This window comes from Cyprinus carpio, chromosome B25 (genome assembly GCF_018340385.1).
Source record: "Cyprinus carpio isolate SPL01 chromosome B25, ASM1834038v1, whole genome shotgun sequence".
Classification (NCBI taxonomy): domain Eukaryota; kingdom Metazoa; phylum Chordata; class Actinopteri; order Cypriniformes; family Cyprinidae; genus Cyprinus; species Cyprinus carpio.
The window spans coordinates 563,692-590,474 of record NC_056621.1 but is presented as its reverse complement, the minus strand read 5'-3'; the positions used below and the strand labels follow the sequence as shown (position 1 = coordinate 590,474).

The 26,783-nt window shown below is 39.2% G+C and overlaps 1 pseudogene; it reads left to right on the top strand.

Annotated features, from left to right (window-relative positions):
* The window catches only part of LOC109062319, a 30,525-nt pseudogene extending 10,854 nt beyond the window's left edge, over positions 1-19,671 (top strand).
* The last annotated feature ends 7,112 nt before the right edge of the window (positions 19,672-26,783 follow it).

Here is a 26,783-nt window from a genome sequence, read left to right as displayed (position 1 = left end):
TTTCTATTCATCTGTGAAATCCTGAAAATAAAGTGCATCACAGTTTCCACAAAAATATTGTGCAGCACACCTGTGTTCAACTATTGATAATAATCAGAAATGTGTCTTGAGCACCAAATCATCATATTAGAATGATTTCTGAAGATCATGTGACACTGAAGACTGGAGTAATGATGTTTTGATCACAGATATTTTGAATTGTAATATTTCACAGTTTCTACTGTATTTTTGATGGCATAAGCATTAGGGCTGTCAATTTTTTTTTTTTTTTTTTTTTTTCGAATTTTTTGTCGAAATTTAAAAACTAAAAAATCCACATTCGAATGTAAAAAAGGTTGCATTCAAATTAAGGAGGTGCGTTAAGGAGGATGCTTTACGGCCCGTCCCGGGTATACTTCAAATGCCGCGTTCCGTCTTGCGCCCAGCAGCAGCGTCACGGCTTTCAAAATGCGGACGAACTCAACACACAGTACCACTTCTGTCTCATCAGTCACCTCATGCATGTGCTGTTGTACACACACTGTCCTCACGGTCTCTAAAATTGCCTGCACGCGGGCGGGGTGCGCTGCTGTCCACAAGCCCTAGAGAACATCAATGTGGAGAAGATCTTGTTTACATCAAAACTGAAACCAATGCTAATGCTTTGAATAAACGTGCATTAGTAATATTTTGCTCGATGCACCCTCTTGTGGCCTCAGGAGAGAAGACAAAAGCTTTTCTTCACCCTAACTGAAATTATGCATTTTAAATTTGAATATAATTCAAATTTGATAATATAGAAGTACAAAATTCAAATAGAGTTTTTCAGCCATTTTGACAGCCCTAATAAGCACAGCCTGGTGAGCAGAAGAGACTCTCTCTCTCTCTCAGAAGCACGAGCAGATCTTGTGTGTTTGTCTGTGATGTTGTTGGCTCATCTCGTCTGATCCGGGTCCGTCTGTCACTCAGGTGAAAACAGGGCTCTCCTGACGCACGGGCTCGGTCGTGGACGGGAAAGTTCGAGGGCTTCATTCAGACCCATCGAGGCTTTTGTACGTGGAAAGCAGCGGGTCGAGATATTCTGCAGGGAAAGAACGTCCCGTTCCATTCCGTCATCTACCACGAGGACGACATCCGTGAGTGAGAAACACTGAACACCTCATACAGGAGGAGAAACAGCTCTGTGCTCAGCTTGCATCTTCATCAGGGCGTGACGTTTCTCTCGTCACTTATTCACCAGACTGCTTGTGTTTATCCAGCGACAGATGCTGACACATGTACAGCGTTCATAGGTCACAGGGTGATTTCTGCTGCGATTGTGTTGCGTGTTTAACCGGCCTTCAGCACTTCAGGACCAAACGGCTGAAAAACAACAATGTAAATGTCTCGAGTCGTGTTTTTTAACCAAGCTTCATTCTAAGCTACGATTGTTCCTCTGAAACCAAACGAGTGTTCCTGAGAGAGACGCTACTAACTCAAGACCACTGTCACGTGCGTCTGATTGAGTTCAGCAGAGTTGTTGGATCAGTTTGTTACGGATTGTCCTTATTTATAATCATAAACTGATTTGTTGGTAACAATTTGTACTTGTCAATATTAGTTAACAGGAACTAACAATGAAAAATACTCCTAAATTATTGACTAACATGTTAATTTCAACATTTACTAATACATAATTAAAAACAAAAGTTTTTGGTAATATCGTTTTACAAACCCCAGACATGAACAAACAATGAGCAGCTGTGTTTTTACTAACCAGATTCATGAATACTGTAACAAAAGAATTGCACATTGACAATGTTAGTTCATATATTTGGGATTTTTATAAAACGTCTATTTGTTTTCTTACTCAAGGGGTTTTTGTGCCTCTATGATATATACATATTGTGATAATTATGTGCTATGAACAGCTTCAATGTAGTTAACTGTTTATGACACATCTCTCTGAAATGCTTGATTCTGATTGGTCGGTCTTGTAGCTGGTGGTCACATGTTTTCTGTTTAACTGACCGCTAACCCTAAACTAGAGCCATATCAAATCCGTTTTATTTTTTTCCCAAATTCCGTTTCTTCCATTTGAATTAAATCACCGCGAGCATCACACTCTTCAGTGTGTGGTGTTCCTAATACATACTTAAAACAGTGGTTTTCAAACCTGTGGGCCGACATGGTATTGCAGGTGGGCCGCCAATTACTATTAAAATAAATAATAATATTGTTAATATATGTAAAAATGTCTAAGTCATAAAACATAATAACATCATTTCATATATATAATTAAATAAACCAGAGTTATTTTCTGTTCTTTGCCAGTTCATTCTAGGGCTGTGCGATAGAAATCGTCATAAAATCACGATTTGAGCGTGCGCGGTTTCTAAATCGCTTTATAGCACGATTTTCCGTTTCCTGACCTCCCGCAGTATGCCATCCGACATACTGCGCGAGAACAGAACAGACTGGGAATATGCCTACATAACTCCAGGTTCACACACTGTCTGTGATGCGCCTTTTTTCCGAGCCCATGTTAACGGATCAGAGCGTTCACACTGCACGCGGTAAAAGGGTAGAAATAAAAACGTGCGAAAATAATTAATATCTAGCACATGAGCATAGAGAGAGTTGTGAGTGCACAGGACGCAGTTTGAGTGAGAGAGAAGACACGTTTTAAGTGCGCGCACTTCTCTCCGGGCGAGAGCAGCGTGTATCTGAGCAAGCGCGTCTGGTTTTGTGACAGAGCAAAAGAAATCTGCGTGTGAACAGACAGATTCGCGCTCGCGCATTATTTTAATGTGCTTTCGCATTACATTAATGCGCTCTCGCTGCTGCACTGCATACACATACTGTATACGCACTGCAGACGCGTGTGGCCTACGTGTGAACCTGTATAATGTATAAACAAATCTGTTTCAACACCTGAAGCACCGCTACAATTAATGAGCTCTATTGAACCATGTATGGCAAAAAAGAAAAAAAGTCCCTGGTCACATGATGTATTTATTTATATTTTTTTGCCATAAGTCTAGAAATTTTGTAACACCTTTACTATAGTGATTATTTTGACTTATGTCTGTTCTAGAGAAGTTACAACTTTTGATAAAGCTCTAATTGGTTTTCTTTTGGAAATATGTTTCAAATTCATCCTGAATGCATTCATGACTGTAAAGCATATCTGTGTGTGTCAAAATTGTGATTAATTGCGATAGGTTTTTTTTTTTTTTGTCCATATCGCACAGCCCTAGTTCATTCAATAAACAAAGTTAACAATCTAGCTTCGAGTACTAAGTTATTAACCCAAACAATAGCGGGGTCAGTTCATTTTTTTGCAGTGGGCCGCGCAAACATGTGTTTTGGTTGTGTGGGCCGCGAGTTGAAAAAGGTTGGGAACCACTGCATTAAACTGTGCGCCTGCTCATTCATTCACACAGAGACACACAGAACACAGGATTCATATTTAAACACTGTTTCTGTGGTTTCATATTCACAGACAAGATTTAAGTAAACTGACCTACTTTTGATTCATTCATCCAAACTTTAGCAAATTTCATGTTAAAATTGTAGCGTCTGTTTTATGACTGGATTGGGCATCCCAGTTAAACTCATGTGATCTGCTCAGAGTCTGATAACACATCATGATGAAGTCCATCTGCTCTGAGCAGGTTCTGATGGTGTTTCTTTTTCCTCTCTGTCACCTGATCAGATTATCCTCACAGGTATGGGCCGGGAGGTGGCTGTGCGGACTCGTCTGTGTTCGAGCGCATGAAGAGATATCAGGCGTCTGCGCTGGAGGATCCGCTCAAGGTCAGACATCTGCTTCAGTGTTTGTTCAGAGAAAGTTCTGCTGACTCTCAGGTGATGAGGCGTCTGTGTTTCCCTCAGGAGACGATCACGTCCACAGATGACCACGTCTTAGCTGAGGAAGAAGAGGATGACGCAGGTGGAGAAGAACACCTGCCAGCTCTTCATCCAAACTGATCACCTCTTCTACAAGTACTACACGAGCAGAGAGGCCGTGATCGCTCAGGTGCGTCCTGTCCTGTCCTGTCCTGTCCCATTCTGACCTGACCTGTCCTGTCCTGACCTGTCCTGTCCTGTACTCTCCTGACCTGTCCCGTTCTGACTTGACCTGACCTGACCTGACCTGATCTGTCCTGTCCTGTCCTGTCCTGTCCTGTCCTCTGACCTGTCCTACCCCTACATCACCTAACCTGACCTGTCCTGACCTGTCCTGTCCTGTCCTGTCCTGTCCTGACCTGTCCTGACCTGTCCTGTCCCGTTCTGACCTGACCTGACCTGTCCTGTCCTGTCCCGTTCTGACCTGATCTGTCCTGTCCTGACCTGTCCCGTCCCGTTCTGACTGACCTGATCTGTCCTGTCCTGACCTGACCTGTCCCGTTCTGACCTGACCTGTCCTGTCCTGACCTCACCTGACCTGTCCTGTCCTGACCTGTCCCGTCCCGTTCTGACCTGTCCTGTCCTGACCTGTCCCGTCCTGTTCTGACCTATCCTGTCCTGTCCTGACCTGACCTGTCCCGTTCTGACCTGACCTGATCTGTTCTGTCCTGTCCTGTCCTGTCCTGACCTGACCTGTCCCGTTCTGACCTGACCTGACCTGACCTGATCTGTCCTGTCCTGTCCTGACCTGACCTGACCTGACCTGACCTGACCTGTCCCGTTCTGACCTGACCTGATCTGTCCTGTCCTGTCCTGACCTGTCCCGTCCCGTTCTGACCTGTCCTGTCCTGACCTGTCCCGTCCCGTTCTGACCTATCCTGTCCTGTCCTGACCTGACCTGTCCCGTTCTGACCTGACCTGATCTGTCCTGTCCTGTCCTGTCCTGACCTGACCTGTCCTGTGTCGTTCTGACATGACCTGTCACTGGACCTGACCTGACCTCCACCTGTCCTGTCCTGTCCTGTCCTGACCTGACCTGACCTGTCCTGACCTGTCCTGTCCTGTCCTGTGGACCTGTCCTGACCTGACCTGTCCCGTTCTGACCTGACCTGACCTGACCTGACCTGACCTGACCTGTCCTGTCCTGTCCTGTCCTGTCCTGTCCTGTCCTGTCCTGTCCTGTCCTGTCCCGTTCTGACCTGACCTGTCCTGACCTGACCTGACCTGATCTGTCCTGTCCTGTCCTGTCCTGTCCTGTCCTGTCCTGACCTGACCTGACCTGATCTGTCCCGTCCTGTCCTGACCTGTCCTGACCTGACCTGTCCCGTTCTGACCTGACCTGTCCTGACCTGACCTGACCTGACCTGATCTGTCCTGTCCTGTCCTGTCCTGTCCTGTCCTGTCCTGTCCTGACCTGACCTGTCCCGTTCTGACCTGACCTGTCCTGACCTGACCTGACCTGACCTGTCCTGTCCTGTCCTGTCCTGTCCTGACCTGACCTGACCTGACCTGAGGTCCGTTTCTGACCTGACCTGATCTGTCCTGTCCTGACCCTGAGACGGCTAGATCAGTGAGTGGTGATGCTGATGATGATGCTCTGTGTCCCGCGCAGATCTCCAGTCACGTCAAGGCCATCGATGCCATCTATCAGGGCACGGGACTTCATGGAATCCGCAACATCAGCTTCATGGTCAAGAGGATACGGGTGATTCACATTTAATGAGTGCATGCGCAGAGCTCAAAACACTTCCAGATGTTATACTATCACTGAAATACTGTTATAGGAACAATAACATTTAAAGTTTAAGTTTTCCTTTTTCATTTCAGTTAAAGTTGTAGTCATTTTGTTGTGTAGGTATGTTTTTTAGGTAAATATTTCTATATATTTTTAAATTTATTTTAATACTTTATGAAAGCCCTCGTAACGTTTGGTTAAATCATTATGACATAAAAAGTCAGAATTATTACGCAAGTCAAAATTTTGCCTTAATTTCAAGTTTGTATTTCCTAGTTATGATTTGTCATTTATTTGACTTTTTGTCATCATTTCAGATTTTGTCAAAATTATGACATAAAAAGTAAAAAAAAAAAAAAAAAAAAAAAAAAAAAAAAAAACATACGTCACAATTATAATACAAAGTGTTAATTTCATAATTACAAATTTTCACGTCATAATTATTCATCAAAGCATGATATTTTTTCTAATGTGGTGGAAATGTGCTTCCATGATCATCTTAATGCAAAATGAGGAAATGTTTTTTTAATTAGCGACTAGCTGAACCAGTTGTTTTTCAATATATATATATATATAGTATATTTTCAGTAACACAAATGTTGTTTAGTTGTTAATAGCCCAGCTTTAGACGCAGCAGCTGGTTCCTGACAGCGTTGTGTCGTTCGACTCGTCTCAGATAAACACCACCAGTGATGAGCGCGATCGCTCCAACCCCTTCCGCTTCGCTAACATCGGTGTGGAGAAGTTCCTGGAGCTGAACTCGGAGCAGAATCACGACGATTACTGTCTGGCGTACGTCTTCACTGACCGGGACTTTGATGACGGAGTGCTGGGTCTGGCCTGGGTCGGCGCTCCAGCCGGTAACTGTGCTGCATTATAAAGATGTTCACTCTGATGAAGTGTTTTCCCTCAGGCCTCTGATGCTGCAGTGTGTTTCTCAGGGAGCTCTGGGGGAATCTGTGAGAAGAATAAGCTGTATTCTGATGGCAAGAAGAAGTCTCTGAACACCGGGATCATCACGGTGCAGAACTACGCCTCACACGTGCCTCCACAAGTCTCACACATCACCTTCGCTCACGAGGTCGGACACAACTTCGGTTCCCGGTGAGTGAGGAGGAAGGTCCAGACTGTGTCTTATTTCAGAGTCACCCTGACATGAGGAGATCTGACTGAGAACAACACACAGTAGACTTCATTTACAGTTTATTCCTTGATTTATTCAGGGTTTCTGCGAGCCTTAAAAAGGTCTCAAGTCTTCAAGTTCTAAAGTCATTAAAGGCTGCATAATTGTATTCACAACCAAAAAAGGGACCTTTTTGTCTTGTTTCTCAGTACAAATATCTAAACATCCTTAATCAAGAGAACTATACTGGAGATGCAGATTGAACTTATAAAGTCTTGTTTTTTGAGAAATATAACAGTTTTATGCTTAAAACACAAATGCTCCATCAGAACAAATTCAAACCTTCAAATTCAGTTGATTTTTCTTACTCTATTTGTCCCTGGTTGACCATTTTCATAAAACACATGTAATTTAGTTTCTCCAGTAAATGTAAATGTATCTTGATGTAAGTATCTTCAGACATATGCACTGGAAGCACTGAGGAAGAGCAGCAGTTTGTTCAGAAGGAACAGTAAAAGCTATTTCCATATTCTTGTGTTTATGAGCAGAGATATTCAAGCTGTTATTGTGAACTGATTAAAACGTAATGGAGATTGACAGAACAGGTTTCAATTCAGTTTATTCCTTATAATTTTTTTTTGTTTGTTTTGTTTTTAAAAAGGTCTTTAAAAAGTCTTAAATTTACCTTCATAAAACCAGCAGAAACCCTGTTGATGTAAATTTAAATACTTTCAGGATTATAATTCATCTCAGTGTGTAAAGAGTGGTGGGACTTAAAGATGATGATGATGATGATGATGATGATGATGATTAGGGGTGAGTAAGATGAACAGAATCTTATATCACGATATAAGTACTTTTTTCATGGTAACAATACATATCACAATATAGTTTTTCAGCATTTACCATAGAACATGATACCATAGAAATACTCTCACTGAAGACAAGCAGAAAGCCAGTGATTAAGAATCAGAAACTAATTACAAGCAACAGAACAAAAATTACAGTAGAATAAAAAAATAAGAAATACTACATACTAAATTGTAAAAAAAATATGCATAAAAACTGCATATTCTTCACTGTCTAAATTAAATATATATTTCTTTTTATTAAAGTTCCAAAAGTGATTTAGTCAAGAGCAGTGAGTGAGAGATTTTCACTTGTGTTGTTTGAGTACCACGAATGACAGACAGCAGGAGTTTTAGACTGCTGTCACTTTAAGAGCTTTATGAGTTCTCTTTTGCTGCTGATTGCATTTCAATGGCTTAAAATCACTTGTTTTTAGACTGCAATGCTTAAAAACGCATACAAACGATAAGCACAGTAATGTCACATGAGCATTTAACCACGATAGAGACGATAAGTCCAATATCTCTACCGGTAAATCATGTCTACCGTATATTGCCCACCCCTAGTGATGATGAAGATGATGATGATGATGTTGTGATGATGTTAATGATGTTAATGATGATGGTTATGATGTAGGGATGCAACGATACCATTTTTTCAGAACCGATCCGATCCCGAAAATTCTGAGTATCTGATGATGCAGTTCAGTCAGTGCACTGTTTGAGTGAAAGAATTACTCCAGGATATTGTTTTTTTTTTTTTTTTTTTTTTCGACTCAGAGGGAGTGTCAGCCATGTTAAAAAAGTGAATAACTTAAGTAATTTGTGAATTAATACTTATTGGAGACACGAACCATTTCAAACGATTCAGTCCGATTTGGTGAACTGATTCAACCGGTTCACTAAGAAGAACCGGTCCAATCGAACGATTGGTTCACAAACCGGACATCACTAGTACAAAGGGAAGAGATACTGATACGTAGTGTATTAAATCTGTGTGTTAGTTTAATGAGCCTTATCTCTGAACAGTTTTAAACCTCAGTTACTCTTAACACATAATAGAGTTTTTTACTTTAGTAACCGAACTAACCGAACGCGACACAGTTTGATTGCTGAATGGAGGATGACAGACAGCTGCAGTGGAAAGAGTTTATGTGAACTTGAATTTAATGACTTCAATATTAATCCGTACCTCACATTGAACTACGGAACCGCTTCTATACGCACAATATCGGATTTTGATTGGTCTCGTCTGACCGATAACAGATCCGCAGAAAATTACAGTATCGGAGCGATGCATCCCTAATATGATAATGATGATTATTGTGATGATGATGATCCACAGCATGACTCTGGGTCGGAGTGCACTCCGGGCGAGTCCAAGAGCCAGGATAAGAAAGAGCGAGGGAACTACATCATGTACGCTCGAGCCACATCCGGAGACAAGCTGAACAACAACAAGTTCTCCGTCTGCAGCGTCAAGAACATCAGCCAGGTGCTGGAGAAGAAGAGTGGCAGCTGTTTCGTAGGTGAGTCTCAGAGCGGCGGGAGAGTGAGTCCTGATCTTCAGCTGGAGCACTGACACTGTGTGTGTGTGTGTGTGTGTGTGTGTCAGAGTCTGGACAGCCCATCTGTGGGAACGGTCTGGTGGAGCCGGGCGAGGAGTGTGACTGTGGCAACAATCATCATAAAGACGAGTGCTGCTACGACGCCAATCAGCCAGACAACAGGAAGTGCAAACTCAAACCCAACAAAGTCTGCAGGTACAGCACTCAGTGCTCAGTGCAGTGTGTGTTTCTCCAGCGTGATTTCTGTTGGATCCATATTAGTAGTAGAGGTCTTCACGGGTCCATTTGGATCCAAAAAACCCAAGGCCCAAGCAGGTTCAGAACTTCTAATGGTGCTTTTCCACTGCGTGGTACGACTCAGCTCGGCACAGCTCGGCTCTGTTTGCGTTTCCACTGCAGCTTTAGTACCACTTTAACGTGGGTGGGATTATTTACATGTTGTTATAGTTGTGCCGCCACTACTGCTGAAAAACTTTATTCCGTGTCGCCCCATCAAGCTCTTGCTGGATCCGCTCCTCTGCTATCAATAAGAGGAACGTCTGTACTTCCTCAATAGACCACGAAACAGCCATTTTTTGGTTGTTAAAAAAGGTGCGCTCATTCGAAACCGTTGTGTTTGATTCGCAAGTTCAGTGACGCAGGTAGTGACGATCCGTGATCAGCAGAGTTTACACGTCATGTTTTGGTAACAGTACGGTTCACTTGGAGCCTCAACCGAGGTGGTACTAAAAAAAGTACCAGGTGCTGAACCCAGTGGAAAACCCCCCAAAAGTGAAGCGTACCGTGCAGTGGAAAAGCGCCATAGGAGCGCCTCGGACACAGGTCGGGTGCAGCATTATTAAAGCTGTGCTGTCTGTCATTAATGATTATCAAAACAACACATTCACTGCTGCTGAACTGAATAACTTTTGAAACAAGAATCTGTTTTGTATTTGATAGTTTATTCAATTTTTTTATGTTTTTGTACCTGAATTCTACTGTTAGACCAAAATAGTTTCCAAAATGAAATTCAGGCCCTGAGTTTAACTCATATTATTGGTTAAATGACAATATTCAGTGATGTGATGAAATGTTCTCTGCATGGAGTAACGTCTGGTGCAGTTGCAGCTTGCACTTATTAAAACATAGAAAACAAAGAAGTAGCAAAGATAATAGTCATTCATTTTAATAAACATGCTATGATAAATTTGAGAATATTTTTATTCTCATTGTAAAGTAGCAGAGCATAAGGTCATGAATAATTGTGTGAGAAGTCGTGGAAGTTCACTGTAAGCATGTGCATGATGCCAGAATGTGTTGATATGCTGTGTGTGTGCAGTCCGAGTCAGGGCCCCTGCTGCAGGGCCGAGTGCTCCTACAAGGGCCGGAACGAGAAGTGTCGCGAGGATCATCAGTGCACTCATAACGGCACCTCTAACCACTCCCCCACCCAATACCCCAAATCAAACCCCAAAGCCAACCACACGGACACACACGTCTGACACGAACGTCTTCATTAACCCGCATCATAAACACCAATATAATCTCACCATTATAGTGACCTACATGAAGAAGATAATAATGTACTCTTATACTGTAATGTACTCATTCTAATATTTTAAAAAATCATTGTTCTGGGGATTGCGTCTCTTTATATCAGGCAATCCAGTTGTGTTCCTCTGCGGCCAGATTAAACCTTGTCGTAGCCTATAAATTATTCTGTATTCATTATTTTTCAGAAACCTTGCACTTTTCTTCTCCATTTTAAAGGTGTTCTTGTATTCAAATTAAGCACAGTCCACTGTCTCACTCCTGCTCTGTGTTTCAGGGCTGCTCCGGATCCATCTGTGAGAAGTATGGGCTGGAGGTCTGCACCTGTGCCAGTGTGGACGGCAAAGACGAGACCGAGCTCTGCCACGTGTGCTGCATGGAGAGAAGTCAGTACAGAGCTTCAGATTGTGATGTATATCACCAATAATCATATGCACACTCAGACAGGGGTCCTGCAGGTCTTAAACAGTTTCAGTGCACTCTTCCACAAAATAAGAGCTCTTAAATCAGAGCTGAACATCTGAAATTCATGAAGTCACTGCATTAAATACTGCATGGACTGCAAAATAATGACATCTTCCTCAGTGTTTTGCCTTGTTTTACAGTTCAAAATATCTAAACATCCTTAATTAAGATGTGTTTACTGGAGATGCAAAATGAAGAAGTCTAGTTTTCTAAGCATAATGACATGAGTTTACTATTAAAACAAGAACAAATATTTGCTAATGAGGAATGAAAACTTGTTGCACTGGAAAACAAGACTAAAATACTGAAGAGCAGCACGTTTTGCAGTATGATCAGAAGATACAGTAGAAGTTATTTAAACAACATAATGACATATTGTGTTACCTTTAATTTATTCATTTGAGGTTCTTTCTTAAAAAGCTCGTAAAAATGCTTAAATTGAACAAAACTTGCTGAAACCCTGTTTAAAACACTGCTAATATTTCTACATTGCATATTACTGTAATTTCTTACACGTCTCTGTACTTACAGTAGCTTCATTTCCATCGAGTCAAGATTCAGAATGCTTTAACACGATACAATTTCATAATCAATTGATGATTGATAATAATATAGAATTATTGTAATTATCAGTACCAAATGCACATGTTGCATTAATGAAGATCATGCTGCCAAGTTCACATTCCTGTATTATCCAGAAATTGGAGACTACTGATTTTTAATCAAGTTCATATTTGTTTTGTAGATATTATGCATACACAGGAATGTTTGGAGAATGATACTGTAACTTGCATTCATTTATTTTTTCAGTGCAATTACTAAATGAAACATAAGATGGTGCCAGTTGCATTTGTATGAAACAGGACTGTGTTTTATCAGTGAATATATTATTACTTAATGCTAAGATTGACCAATCAGAACTACATATCATAGAGAGCTGTACAATAAACACCACTCAATTAAATAACCATGCTTAAATTAAAGATACTCCCCTACTCACAACACACTTCATTAGTTTAAATCAGAAAATGTTGTCACAATGCAAACCTGTGTCCACAGTGAACCCCAGCACCTGCAGCAGCACGGGATCCGAGCGTCTCGCCCGCTTCTTCAATAAGAAGGTCACTACTCTCCAGGCCGGCTCGCCCTGCAATGACTTCAAGGGCTACTGTGACGTCTTCATGAAGTGCCGTCTGGTGGACGCCGACGGTCCTCTGGCACGCCTGAAGAAGGCCATCTTCAACCCGGAGCTGTATGAGAACATTGCAGAGTGGATTGTGGTGCGTGTCCCGTCGTCTCAGATCGTCTGAGTTTGTGTCTAAGTGTCTTTATTCAGTGTTTGATTCTGATAGTGTTTGTTCTGTGTTTGTTTCTGAGTGTTTATTCAGTGTTTGTGTCCGAGTGTGTTTATTCGGTGTGAGTGTTTATTAGGGGTGTAACGGTACACGTATTCATACCGTACAGCTCACGGGGCAAATTCCAAATGGAAGAGATCATCCCAATGCCTTTGGATTGGGGACTTTGGAGTGAGCAGGGCACATGTGTGCCATTATGTAGTCGTTTGGAATGCACTTGGCAAAGGGAACGACGTAATTACCACATTATCTTCGGCTGGGATGTTCCTGTGTCAACGCAGCACGGTGTCGATCAGCAGATGTCACTGACGTACACCTGCATAAAAAATATACATTTTATATTTAAAAAAGTTTTATATATATTAGTTTTCATATATTATATAGCGTATTTTAAAAACTTTTTCAAATATAAAATGTATGTTTATTTGCAACAGTTATGCTAACAACAATAAAAAGACATGCCAGTAAAACAGCAACATCTGCTGACGGACACCGTGCTGCGTTGTCACATCTCTAACCTTCAAAATCAACCGAACGATAACAACAATTTTACAAATTGCCCAAAAACCGTACGGTACGAATACGTTTACCCAGGGCCTAAAACTAACTTTTTGCCACATCTGCCAATGGCCGGTGACATGATAAAATTTACCGGCCAAAATTTTTTTTTACCGGCCATGAAACTCTTTTTGCAAAAACAGGCAGTTATTACTACTACAATGACTAAACATATTTACAATTTTTTTCATTTTTCCTGCTGGTGCATTTTTCCTCAATTTTACCTATTAATTATAGCCATTCAGCATTACAGTATAATTGAAATCCATTATTTTTAACATTTAATAGACTCTGAAATCCATTATTTTTAACATTTAATAGACTCTGAAATATATAACAACTTTTAATTTAAGTGATTTTAAAACAATCTTCACATAAACTATATTATATATGTATGAACTATACATATTAATCTTTATTCAAGCTATAAAAGTTAATCAGCGACTAGAACAGTCCAAGGATTTCTCTTTTTCTTTTGTTCTTTGATTAACATCAGTGACAGACTTCAGCAGGTTTCACTTTAAAATCAGCTTGTTTCTTTAAAAACCTGACGCATATGACGCGCGGATCTGACACGTATCCAATTTTTCTCCCAACGTCTTTACGGTCATTTAAAACTTTGTAACTCATTTTAAGACTGTTCACAAGGTTACTCGCCAAAACCGCTCATTTTGACATAATTGTGTGTGTTTTCATGCGTTGAAGCGCTACTGGTGTGCTGTCTAAAGCGGCTCAGTGTTTGTGTACAGCAGAACATGCAGCCTTTCAAACTGTTTATTCTGTGTTTGTGCCCTAGAGTGTTTATTCGGCGTTTGTGTCCGAGAGTGTTTATTCGGCGTTTGTATACCGATAACTCTAATACTGTGTTTGTGCCCTAGAGTGTTTATTCGGTGTATGTGTCCGAGAGTGTTTATTCGGTGTTTGTGTACGAGAGCGTTTATTCGGTGATTGTGTCCGAGAGTGTTTATTTTCGGTGTTGTGTCCGAGAGCGTTTATTCGGCGTTTGTGTCCGAGAGCGTTTATTCTGTGTTTGTGCCTTAGAGTGTTTATTCGGCGTTTGTGTCCGAGAGTGTGTGTTTGTGTCCGAGTGTTTATTCTGTGTTTATTCGGAGCGTTTGTGTCCGAGAGAGTGTTTATTCGGTGTTTGTGTCGAGGAGCGTTTATTCGGTTATGTGTTGTTTATTCCGTGTTTGTGTCTGTGTTTTATCGGCGTTTGTGTCCGAGAGAGTGTTTATTCGGCGTTTGTGTGTTGTGAGAGTGTTTATTCGGCGTTTGTGTCCGAGAGCGTTTATTCGGTGTTTGTGTCCGAGAGCGTTTATTCTGTGTTTGTGTCCGAGAGCGTTTATTCTGTGTTTGTGCCTTAGAGTGTTTATCTGGCGTTTGTGTCCGAGAGCGTTTATTCGGCGTTTGTGTCCCTATTTTTATTCTGTGTTTGTGCCCTAGAGCGTTTATTCGGCGTTTGTGTCCGAGAGCGTTTATTCGGCGTTTGTGTCCGAGAGCGTTTATTCGGCGTTTGTGTCCGAGAGTGTTTATTCAGTGTTTTTGTTCAATAGCGTTTATTCGGTGTGAGTGTTTATTCTGTGTTTATGTCAGAGAGCATTTATTTGGTGTTAGAGTGTTTATTCGAGTGTTTATTCGGTGTGTGTGCGAGAGTGTTTATTCGTGTTTATTCGGTGTATTCGTTTGTATCAGAGTGTTTATTCGGTGTTTGTGTCCGAGAGCGTTTATTCGGTGTTTGTGTCCGAGAGTGTTTATTCGGTGTTTGTGTCCGAGAGCGTTTATTCGGCGTTTGTGTCCGAGAGTGTTTATTCAGTGTTTTTGTTCAATAGCGTTTATTCGGTCGTTGTGTCCGAGAGCGTTTTAGAGCGTTTATTCGGCCGTTTATTCGTGTTGTGTCCGAGAGTGTTTATTCGGCGTTTGTGTCAGAGAGTGTTTATTCGGTTTTGTTCAATAGTGTGCCCTAGAGTGTTTTGTTTATTCTGTGTTTATGTCAGAGAGCATTTATTTGGTGTTTGTGCCCTAGAGTGTTTATTTGGCGACATATTTCAGAATTCTTTATTCGTTGTCCGAGTACCATATATTCTTATTCGTTTTTCCTGAGTGAGAGCGTTAAATCGTTTATTCAGTGTTTTTGTTCAATAGCGTTTATTCGGTGTGAGTGTTTATTCTGTGTTTATGTCAGAGAGCATTTATTTGGTGTTTGTGCCCTAGAGTGTTTATTTGGCATTTGTGTCAGAGTTCGGTGTTTGTGTCCTGAGAGTGTTTATTCGGTGTTTGTGTCCGAGAGCGTTTATTCGGCGTTTGTGTCCGAGAGCGTTTATTCGGCGTTTGTGTCCGAGAGCGTTTATTCGGCGTTTGTGTCCGAGAGCGTTTTCGGTGTTTTATCCGAGAGCGTTTTTTATCGTTTGTGTCCGAGAGTGTTTATTCGGTGTTTGTGTCCGAGAGCGTTTATTTCGGGTGTTGTGTCCGAGAGTCGTTTATTCGGCGTTTGTGTCCCAGAGCGTTTATTCGGTGTTTGTGTCTGAGAGCTATTCAGTTTTTGTGTCGGAGCGTTTATTCGGTGTTTGTGTCCGAGAGCGTTTATTCGGCGTTTGTGTCCGAGAGAGTGTTTTTGTTCAATAGGTTTATTCGTGTCCGTTTAGAGTGTTTATGTCAGGAGCATTATTTGTGTTTGTGGCCCTAGAGTGTTTTATTCGAGTGTTTTTGTGTCCGAGAGCGTTTATTCGGTGTGTTTGTGTCCGAGAGTGTTTATTCGGCGTTTGTGTCACGAGAGTGTTTGTGACCGAGATTGTGTCTGAGAGCGTTTATTCAGTGTTTGTGTCCGAGAGCGTTTATTCGGTGTTTGTGTCCGGAGAGTGTTTATTCGTGTTTTTGTTCAATAGCGTTTATTCGGCGTTTGTGTCAGAGAGCGTTTATTCAGTGTTTGTGCCCTAGAGCGTTTATTCGGTGTTTGTGTCCGAGAGCGTTTATTCGGCGTTTGTGTCCGAGTGTTTATTCAGTGTTTTTGTTCAATAGCGGTTTCAAGTCGGTGCCCTAAGTGTTTATTCTGGCATTTATGTCAGAGAGTGTTTATTCGGTTTGTGCCTAGTTTTATTGTCCGAGAGTGTTTATTCGGTGTTTGTGTCCGAGAGTGTTTATTCGGCGTTTGTGTCCGAGAGCGTTTTCGGTGTTCGTGTGTATGAGTGTCCGAGGTGTTTTTGTCCGAGAGTGTTTATTCGGCGTTTGTGTCCGAGAGCGTTCATTCTGTGTTTGTGCCCTAGAGTGTTTATTCGGCGTTTGTGTCCGAGAGTGTTTATTCTGTGTTTGTGCAATAGTGTTTATTCGAGAGTGTTTATTCGGTGGTGTTGTGCCCTAGAGTGTTTATTCGGCGTTCGTGTGTCCGAGTGAGTGTTTGTTTATTCGGTGTTTGTGTCCGAGAGCGTTTATTCGGCGTTTGTGTCCGAGAGTGTTTCGGTGTTTGTGTCCGAGTGTTTTAGAGTTCATTCGGTTTGTGTCGTGTTTGGATTGTGTTTTTGTGTAAGGTTATTTGGAGAGTGTTTATTCGGTGTTTGTGCCCTATAGGTGTTTATTCGTGTTTTGTATGTGTCCGAGATTATTCAGTGTTTGTGTCCGAGAGCGTTTATTCGGTGTTTGTGCCCTAGAGCGTTTATTCGGCGTTTGTGTCCGAGAGCGTTTATTCGGTGTTTGTGTCCGAGAGCGTTTATTCGGCGGTGAGTTTATTCGGTGTTTGTGTCAGAGAGCGTGTTTATTTGGTGTTTGTGTCCTAGAGGCGTTTATTATCGGCGTTTGTGTCCGAGTGTTTATTCGGTGTTTGTTCATAGAGTGTTTATTCAGCGTTTGTGTCCGAGAGCGTTTATTCTGTGTTTGTGTCGAGAGTGTTTATTTTCGGTTCGAGAGCGTTTGTTTGTCCGAGAGCGTTTTATTCGTTGTTTGTGTCCGAGAGCGTTTATTCGGCGTTTGTGTCCGAGAGTGTTTATTCAGTGTTTTTGTTCAATAGCGTTTATTCGGCGTTTGTGTCCGAGAGCGTTTATTCAGTGTTTGTGCCCTAGAGCGTTTATTCGGCGTTTGTGTCCGATAGCGTCAGAGTGTTTATTCCGTTATCTATCCCTGAATCTATCTATTATTTCTTTTATACAGTGTATCTAAAACTGTTTATTATCGGTGTTTGTGTCCGGTATCTATCTCTGAGTGTGTTTATTCTGTCTGTCTGAGAGTGTTTATTAAGTGTTTATTTCTATTAAGTGTTTGTGTGTTCATTCTATGTCACCAGGCTCACTGGTGGGCAGTTCTGCTGATGGGAATCGCTCTCATCATGCTGATGGCTGGATTCATTAAGATCTGCAGTGTTCACACGCCCAGCAGCAACCCCAAACTGCCTCCTCCTAAACCTCTGCCAGGTAACATATCTCCTCACAGTCCATTACTGAGACTTTTGAAACCCAATCAGTGGGGTTTTTGCAGTATGGATACACCGAGACTAGAGTGAAGCGCTGTATTCAAGTGTTTATATCCAGTGCTTTTACATCTCACTTCACAGTAAATGCAGTAAACTCAGTCTCTGTCCTGCAAGGTTAACATGCATTTTGGCAATGCAATGTTACACTTTTTTTCACAATCTCCAACATGTTTGTGGACAGATGATTACAGCAGTTCATGCTTTTCATGCATGGGTTTTACAAATGCTTCATGTTACAAATCTACCTGTCAGAAACGTACAGGTCTCTCTGCAACTTGTCTCCAAAATAAAACTTTGAACTCTTACAATTGAAGAAATTAACTATAAATATTGTTATTATTGTCATTGTACAAGTATAAAATAAAATAAGCTTATAAAATGTTCATTTTTTATTTTAGTGTAGTTGTACAATACCAATTACAATATTCATCTTAGTATTATTATTACTATCTCAATCAGAGCTTCAGTTTAAGTTGTTGATAAAATACATTGACTGTAGTCAAAAGTAAATAAACTGATTTTTGTGTGAGTTTGTTTTTCAACAAAAACAATATTTTTTTCAATCATTTTTTTAACACTGTAGTTGTATTATAACAGTATTATATCTTAGAAATAATAATAGTAATACAATTAATAATATATAAAGGAATATATATACCCTTTTTCAGTGTATTGTTCAGTATAACCATACCAATGTATTTCTGTCTTAGAAATAATAATAATAGTGATACATGTAATTGTTAAGATCCCAATAATAAATATTATTCCTGTAAATATTATTGTTATAATCCCAATCAGTTGAAAATGTTCCTTTACTTCTGACCATAGGTAAAGTATATTATTAGCTGAAGAGTTTCCATTGATAAAATGGTTTGACTATGGTCAGGAGTAAAAGAACATTATTTTGTTGGATGTTTTGGTCTGTGATCTCAGAAATGAGTATTTGAGGGGAAGGCCGTGTGTTTGTGATGCTGAAGCCGTTCTCTGTCTGTCTGTTTGTCCGTCTGGTGAGGTACTCTGAAGAGACGACGAGCTCAGCAGCAGCAGCAGCAGCAGCACCAGAACCAGCACGCTCACCAGAACCAGCGGCCCGCTCCACGCCAGGCCCAGCGCCAGCGACAGCCCCGGGAGAACTACCAGATGGGCCAGATGAGACGCTGAGAGCCTCTTTACAGAAGCACCAGTCCGTAACGCTTCCTCAGACTGCCCTCCTCTCCATCCTCGCAGCATTTCTCTGTTTTACCCTCGAGTGCCAAGGTTTACCGGGGTATTTGTAGATAGAGTGTCTCTTGTCATCCTTCATGAACTCCTCTCAAGACTCTTTTTAAGGATTCGTGCTTCAGCACGGAAAAGGACTTTTATTTTATAAGAGCAGAAACATTTCGCCTTCCATTTTCCGCAGACGTGCGGCTATAAAGAAAAACAATATTAGCTGTATTATATGTGAGAACAGATTATTTCTTCTACTGTCGATAAGAGATTTACAGTTGCAGTTTTGTTGACAACACTCAGGACTCAATAACACTAACGAAGGAGGCGGCTCTGTGTCAGTCTGCCATTTACAAGCTTCATTCTGTGTGCGTTCGTGTTTGTTTGTATATAGCTCCACACCTCTATGGCAAGCCCATTCAACATTTAAACCTGAAAACTTCTGCTACTTGTGCTTATTATTTAGGTACTATTTAGGGGTACTAATTTTTATTATCATAAGAAACTAGTACTTATTGATTATCCAGTTGTCCAGCTGCTAGTCCATATTCTTTAGGTACTTGGTATATTATTATTAAGGTACTAGTAACCTTTTAAAGATTACAGTACTTATTAGATACTAGTACTTATTTCAGTGGTGACTAGTAACTATTATGATGTTCATAGTAGCACATTTCAAATTGTTGCCACTTCTATGGGGATCTGTCATTCAGATATTAACTTCAGTTCTGACTAGTATGCATTCATAATGTGACTAACAAATAACTAAGTATGTACTAGTAGCTAATGAATGTTTACTAGTTTAAAAACATTAGTCACTACTTTTAGGTATTTATTTTTTAGACATATGTCTTTTGTAATTGTTACTAGTAACTGTTCTTACCTTAATAGAGTAAAAAAAAAAAAGATATTGTGACCGTTTTAACTTGTCAGATTGGCCACTGTATAGCTCAATTAAAAAAATCTTACTAATAAAAAAAATTAAAAATCTTGCCAGGACCATGTGGAATACGTACTTATTTCTAATGAATAGGTACTGTTATCTTTTTTTAAGAGGTACTAATAGCTATAGAATAAGTACTAGCAGTGTGCGAGTAGATGCTAGTATGTTGTAGGGATTAAATGTTAAAGTGGCTTGCCATACACTCACATTCACCACACTGCACTAATGAGGAACGTGTGCATGAAGAGCACCGCAGACTTGAGTTTAATGTGTGTTTAACTGTAGAAGAAACGGATCATGAAGAAACCTGCAGAAAGGTACAGTCACTTCAGAAGACTGCAATCACTGAGCATCATGGGAAAGCGGAGGATTCTCACAGTCACATTAACATGTTTAGTTTACAGACTCTGACAGAAACACACCTTCATCATCATCATCATCGTGGAGACGGACTGGTCTCTCATGTGAACTCTGTACAGTAACTGGAGGATTTCTGTTGGTTTTGATACTATTCTTTGTTTTAGCGTTCGTGAGTCCAGGCCGACTGCACCGTACTGCCATCTGCGAGGAAGAAACCCCGCTCGGTGGTTTTGTGGCGGTCTGGATCAGAGAATATTTGACTGTATTTGACTTTTCCTTGTTTTTTTTTTGTTTTTTTTATGTATACTTGGTGAAATTTCATAGAGGAAAAGTGCACTGAAAAAAAGTCTTAATCGAGTCCAGAAGTCGTAGGTGACAATAGGCCAAACACTAAAATTGAGAAACGAATTAAAACCAAAACAAACAAAAAAAAATTAATACTGCTGTCTGTTAATGTTCACTGTGTTTTATACAGTACCTAAATTTTTGTTCACTTTGAACATTTTTACGTAACATTTCAGAACGTATTGTGCAAAGAGATGTAATTTTTTTTTGGAGTACTTGAACTGCATTAATAAACAGACTGGGTTGAAGCGCTGCTGTTTGTGTTCTGATGTTTGATCCGGCAGCGTGTGAACTCCTGCTCCTCTGAGATCCTGAGATGAGAGCCTCCAGCGGAGACACTGCAGAACCACGTCCTAAACAGAGAGATGAGGAAATATACCCTTCTTACAAATCAGTTGTGACCCTGGAGCACAAAACCAGTCATGAGGGTCATTTTTTGAAATTGAGATTTATACATAATCTGAAGCTGAATAAATCATCTTTCCTTTGATGTATGGTTTGTTAGGAGGACAATTTGTCTGAGATGCAACTATTTGAAAATCTGGAATCTGAGGGTGCAAAAAAATCTAAATATTGAGAAAATCATCTTTAAAGTTGTTCAAATGAAGGTCTTAGCAATGCATATTACTAATCAAAAATTAAGTTTTGATATATTTACGGTAGGAAATGTACGAAATATCTTCATGGAACATGATCTTTACTTAAACATATCCTAATGATTTTTGGCATAAAGAGAAATGTAATAATTTTGACCCATACAACTAATTATTACCTATTGCTACAAATATACCTGTGCTACTGATGACTGCTTCTGTGCTGCAGGGACACAAACAATACTCTTTTATAATTGTAATGAAGCAGCAAACTGAACTGGCCTGCTGGTGATCTGTATTTTCATGCACAGAAACCAGCAGAACTTCTGAGTTATTGATATTAACTTTCTTTCATGAGAAAATAATCATCTTACATAGTTAAACTTGGCTTAAGCTTTGACAGTAATGTCTCCAGAGCATGCATTAACATCAGTTTTTCTCAGAGGCTTTGCTTCAGTTCTCAGATCTCTCCACATCATCTGATCACATCATTACAAACAGTTTCTCAACATTTAGAGAAAACTCTTCTTCATCAATCATGACTACTTCCAAAAAAAAACCAATCAATAAAAAAAATAAATCAACTCACGTAAAAAAAAAAAAAAACAGGTCAAATATGCAAATTAAACTGATGTCAAAAACTTGATATGACATGATTTGATGTAAACCGAACATCAAACATGTCGGGCTACATATATCTCAGTGTGGGATGAACTTCCTTTTTCCACCCAATGACCACTGGACTGTTCCTGATACATGATCAATAGCTAATGCCACAATCAATCAGAGCCTGTGTGATATATTGTTTAACCGTCTTACCCTCCATCATATATATGTATATATATATATATATATATATAATATATATATATAGATATATAGTATAATATATATATAAAGAGGCCTGACGTGCCTCATCCAGCTGGACCAGACCAGATCTCCCTTCCTCACACAACACCCACACAGAGTAGACACACCACAAAAGACAAGAAACTACATAACAGCCCCTCTCCCCATACCTCCAGACACACACAAAAATAACTCAGTCATATCTCCACTTACTGGACTGAAGCAGCTCAGCTTTACTTGATTCTCCACAATCACTGTTTTAATAGTCTCAAACTCTGATCCTCATGATCTTTTGAGGGAGCGGTTGTTTCCAGAATGCTTTACTTTCACACTGTTCCTCAGCGGGAGGAATGATCTTCCACATAGCCTCCAGAGAACATCTCACATCTTTCTGAGGATAGCCTTTATTTCTTCATCTCTCAATCACTGCATTATATGTTTGGATCCTTACATCTCATCCTCACTGACACACATTAGACTGGAGATATAGAGCACCAGACTGATTTGAGATCATTTTACTGGTCAGTCTCTGCCTCTACACTGTTGATAACATCTCATTGATTTTACATCGCAAGCATCATAAGATTTCAATGTTCAGCATTTGCAGAAAATTCATATTTTAAACAAAAATTAAAAAAATACAACACTCAACATTTACACAACTATACAAAAATATAGCAAAAATAAAAAATAAACATTAACAATAATATATGTTGAAATGTGTTTTATATGCTTTTAAAAATATATATTGATATTTTAAAATCATGTTTTTAAAAAAATCTACAACCCTAACCCTATTTTAAAACAAAATATAAAATTATAATTATTATAAAATATATTTTATTTTTACTTTTTTGCCTTTTTTGTGTATATATATATATATGTGTGTGTGTGTGTTTTAAAATATATTTTGAAACATATTTTAAATATATTTTGAAATACGTAACGCAAAATATTTTCAAATGATCTAAATTATTTTTTAGATATATTTTTAAAAATTAAACAGCCAAAATATATAAAAATATTTTGTTCCAACCAGACTTCAATCAATGTTGAAAAGACATCAATTCACGTAAAAAAAAAAAAAAACAGGTCAAATATGCAAATTAAAACTGATGTCAAAACTTGATATGAGCATGATTGGATGTGAAACTACGAACATCAAACATGTCGGGCTACATATATCTCAGTGTGGGATGAACTTCCTTTTTCCACCCAATGACCACTGGACTGTTCCTGATACATGATCAATAGCTAATGCGACCTAACTGAATGTATACAAACATAAATTTAATATATATATATATATATATCTATATATCTATATACAGGTCCTTCTCAAAAAATTACAGGTCCTTCTCAAAAAATTAGTCTATATCTATATCAAGCCTGTTCCTGACGTGCCTCATCCAGCTGGACCAGACCAGATCTCCCTTCCAGACCAGCCCCACGGAGCGGAGCCAGCCCAGAGACGAGAAGGACTTCAGAGCGCCGCTCTCCTGATGCCTGCAGACGCCACAATAACTCAGTCATATCTCCACTTACTGGACTGAAGCAGCTCAGCTTTACTTGATTCTCCATCAATCATGTTTTGAAAGTCTTCAAATCTGATCCTCAACTCGGATCTTTTGAGTGAGCCGTTTGTTTCCAGAAGCTTTACTTTCACTGTTCCTCAAGCGGAGGAATGATCTTCACAAGCCTCCAGAACATCTCACATCTTCTGGAGAGCCTTTATTTCTTCATATCATCTCTCAATCACTGCATTATATGTTTGGATCATTTACATCTCATCTCACTGACACACATTGCTGGAGATATAGAGGCACAGACTGATGTGTTAGGATCATTTTATTTCAGTCCTCTGCTCTCTGTTAAACATCTCATTGATTTACTCGCCAGCATCGAGAATTTCAGCAAGAATTCAGCATCTTTTGCAGAAAATTCATATTTTTATTAAAATATGATACTCAACATTTATATTTTCACAACTATAGCAAAATTGCCAAATAAATATTTACAGGAATATATGTTGAAATGTGTTTTATATGCTTTTAAAAATAATTAGTGATATTTTAATCTGTTTTTAAAAAAAAATCGCTACAACCCTACCCATTTTTAAACAAAATATAAAATTATAATACTTAAAAATATATTTTATTTTTTTACTTTTTTGGCCTTTTTTCTGTGTCTCATATCATAGATCGTGTGTGTGTTGTATGTACATATATATTGTTGAAACATATTTTAAATACGGATATTTTGAAACTACGTAACGCAAAATATTTTCAAATGATCTAAATATTTTTTTAGATTTGATATTTTGAATTAAACAGCCAAAATATATAAAAATATTTTGAAATATTTTAGAAATAATAATATTAATAATTATTATTATTATTATTATTATTATGTTATATATATATATATATATATATAATTGCACACATTTACTAGAAATGTGTACTTATGAGACCTAGATATATAGATATTATATATATATATATACTCCTATTATAATATATATATATATAATGTGCAGTATCATTCTCAATATTTAATCTTGAGAAAGGGTTGTTTTATTGTTGTGTTGTGGTTTTTGGAACAGTTTGTCCTCTCGCCCAAATTTGTCACTACTGAAACAGTAATAATAATTTAATTAGAATTTAATTAAGATTTTGCTTACAACTACATTGTAAATATAATATATTATATTATATTATATTATATTATATTATACAATAGTAATAATTAATGAGAAAAACATTTAAGTAATAACAGTCAAAAAAGTAGCAATGAATAAAATAACACACAAAAACCAAAAAATCAAAAAATAAAAACCTAAATTTAAAAATCTAATAAAAAAAATACTAAAAACGTAGATGTCACAAACGAAACTTCACCAGATGTTTCGGTAGTGACTTTTTTTGGAAGTGACAATTTTATGGGACAACACCCAAAAAAGTTGCTTTAGATAAAAGCGTATGTTAAACTAATAAATGTAAATGTAAAAAAAGTTGTCACTACCGAAACATCATCATATTTAATCTATCACATCGATCTCTTTTATATATTTTTATTTAGGTATTTTTTCTATCTAATTGATTTTATCTAATCTATAATCTGAAATAAAACTTTGTCTTTGTTTTATTAAAGAAGCTGTATTTCCCTTTTTACATATTCTATGTTTCACCTCTTCAGTAATATTTTCCATTAGAAGCGGTGTTGCTCAGTTGTGCGAGAAGTATGCCGCACGCGGGTTTTATCCCTTTTTGCATCATTGTTTCTGTGACGATACCCGTGGTCTGTTTTCAGAATGCCGTGAACGTGCACTTATCCCAACTATCTACACTTGGCTTGACATAGCTGCACGCTGTCACCTGTTGCTTATAGCAATGTTGCACCAGACTAAGCCAGGGATGTGGCTGATATGAACTAGGGTCAAAGGCGCTCCTTTTCTGTTATCCTGGCTTTCTTAATTCTACTTTTGTGCAATACCCCTCTGGTTAGAGATGATAGAAAGGCATCAGTAACTCAAATAACCACTCGTTACAACCAATCTCTGAACACACAACCATTGAACCCTGAAGCAGATGGGCTACAGCAGCAGAAGACCACACCGGGTGCCGCTCCTGTCAGCTAAGAACAGGAAACGGAGCATACAATTCACACAGGCTCACCAAAATTGGACAATAGAAGATTGGAAAAATGTTGCCTGGTCTGTTGAGTCTTGATTTCTGCTTTTCTGCTGAGCGCACATGTTCAGATGGTAGGGTTCAAATTTGGCGTAAAGACACCATGAAAGCATGAGATCCACCTGTCTTGTCTCACAACGTCCCCCAGGCTGCCTGCTGGGGTGTGTAATAATGTGGGGGATATTTTCTTGGCACACTTTGGGTCCCTTAGTACCAACTGAGCATCGTTTAAATCCCACAGCCTACCTGAGTATTGTTGCTGACCATGTCCATCCCTTTATGACTACAGTGTAACCCATCTTCTGATGGCTCTTCCAGCAGGATAATGCACCACTTCACAAAGCTCAGATCTCTCAGACTTGGTTTCTGTGAACTGGCAATGATTCACTTTACTCAGATGGCCTCCACAGTCACCAGATCTCAATCCAATAGAGCAGCTTTGGGATGTGGTGGAACGGGAGATTCGCATCATGGATGTGCAGGCCGACAAATCTGCAGCAAACTGCGTGATGCTATCATGTCAATATGGACCAAAATCATCTGAGGAATGTTTTCCAACACCTTGTTGAATCTATGCCAAGAAGAATTAAGGCAGTTTTGAAGGCAAAGGGGGGTCCAACTCGGTACTAGCAAGGTGTACCTAATAAAGTGGCCAGTGAGTGTAGAAGTAAAAAGACTAAAATAAAAATCAAAACTGAAATTAACTGGAAAACTAAAACTAACAAACAAAATCATTGACAATAAGCTAACCAATAATTAAAAAGCCAAAACGACAATGACCTATAATAACATAATGACATTTTCTTCAGTGTTTATGCAGATGGTTGTCTTCATCTGTCATTCAGCCTCAGTAGACAGCAGCAGATTTGTCCAGACATGAACACAACCTACACATGCAAACATCTGTTTGTAAGGAAGACAAATCTGCCGCAAAAGTTCAGCAAAAGTTCTGTTTATTTCAGCAAAAAAACACAAATATACAGTTGAAGTCGCAGGATTTCATCATTACAAAATTACTTTTTACGAAAGACTTTCAAAAATAAGTCAATAAAAGAAGCCTGATCTACAAACACATAAGCATAAATATCACAGACAATATATGAATGACAACAAGGTGAAATAAAACTTTTTATTTTTAACATACATTTAACAATGGTGATCTAATACAAAATCTAACCCATACAAATAACAATCACATCCAGTGAACCATAAAATATAGTCTTGCTAAAACAAGCACGTTCTCACAGAACATATCATTATATAACTAAAGGCAAAGCATCAAAC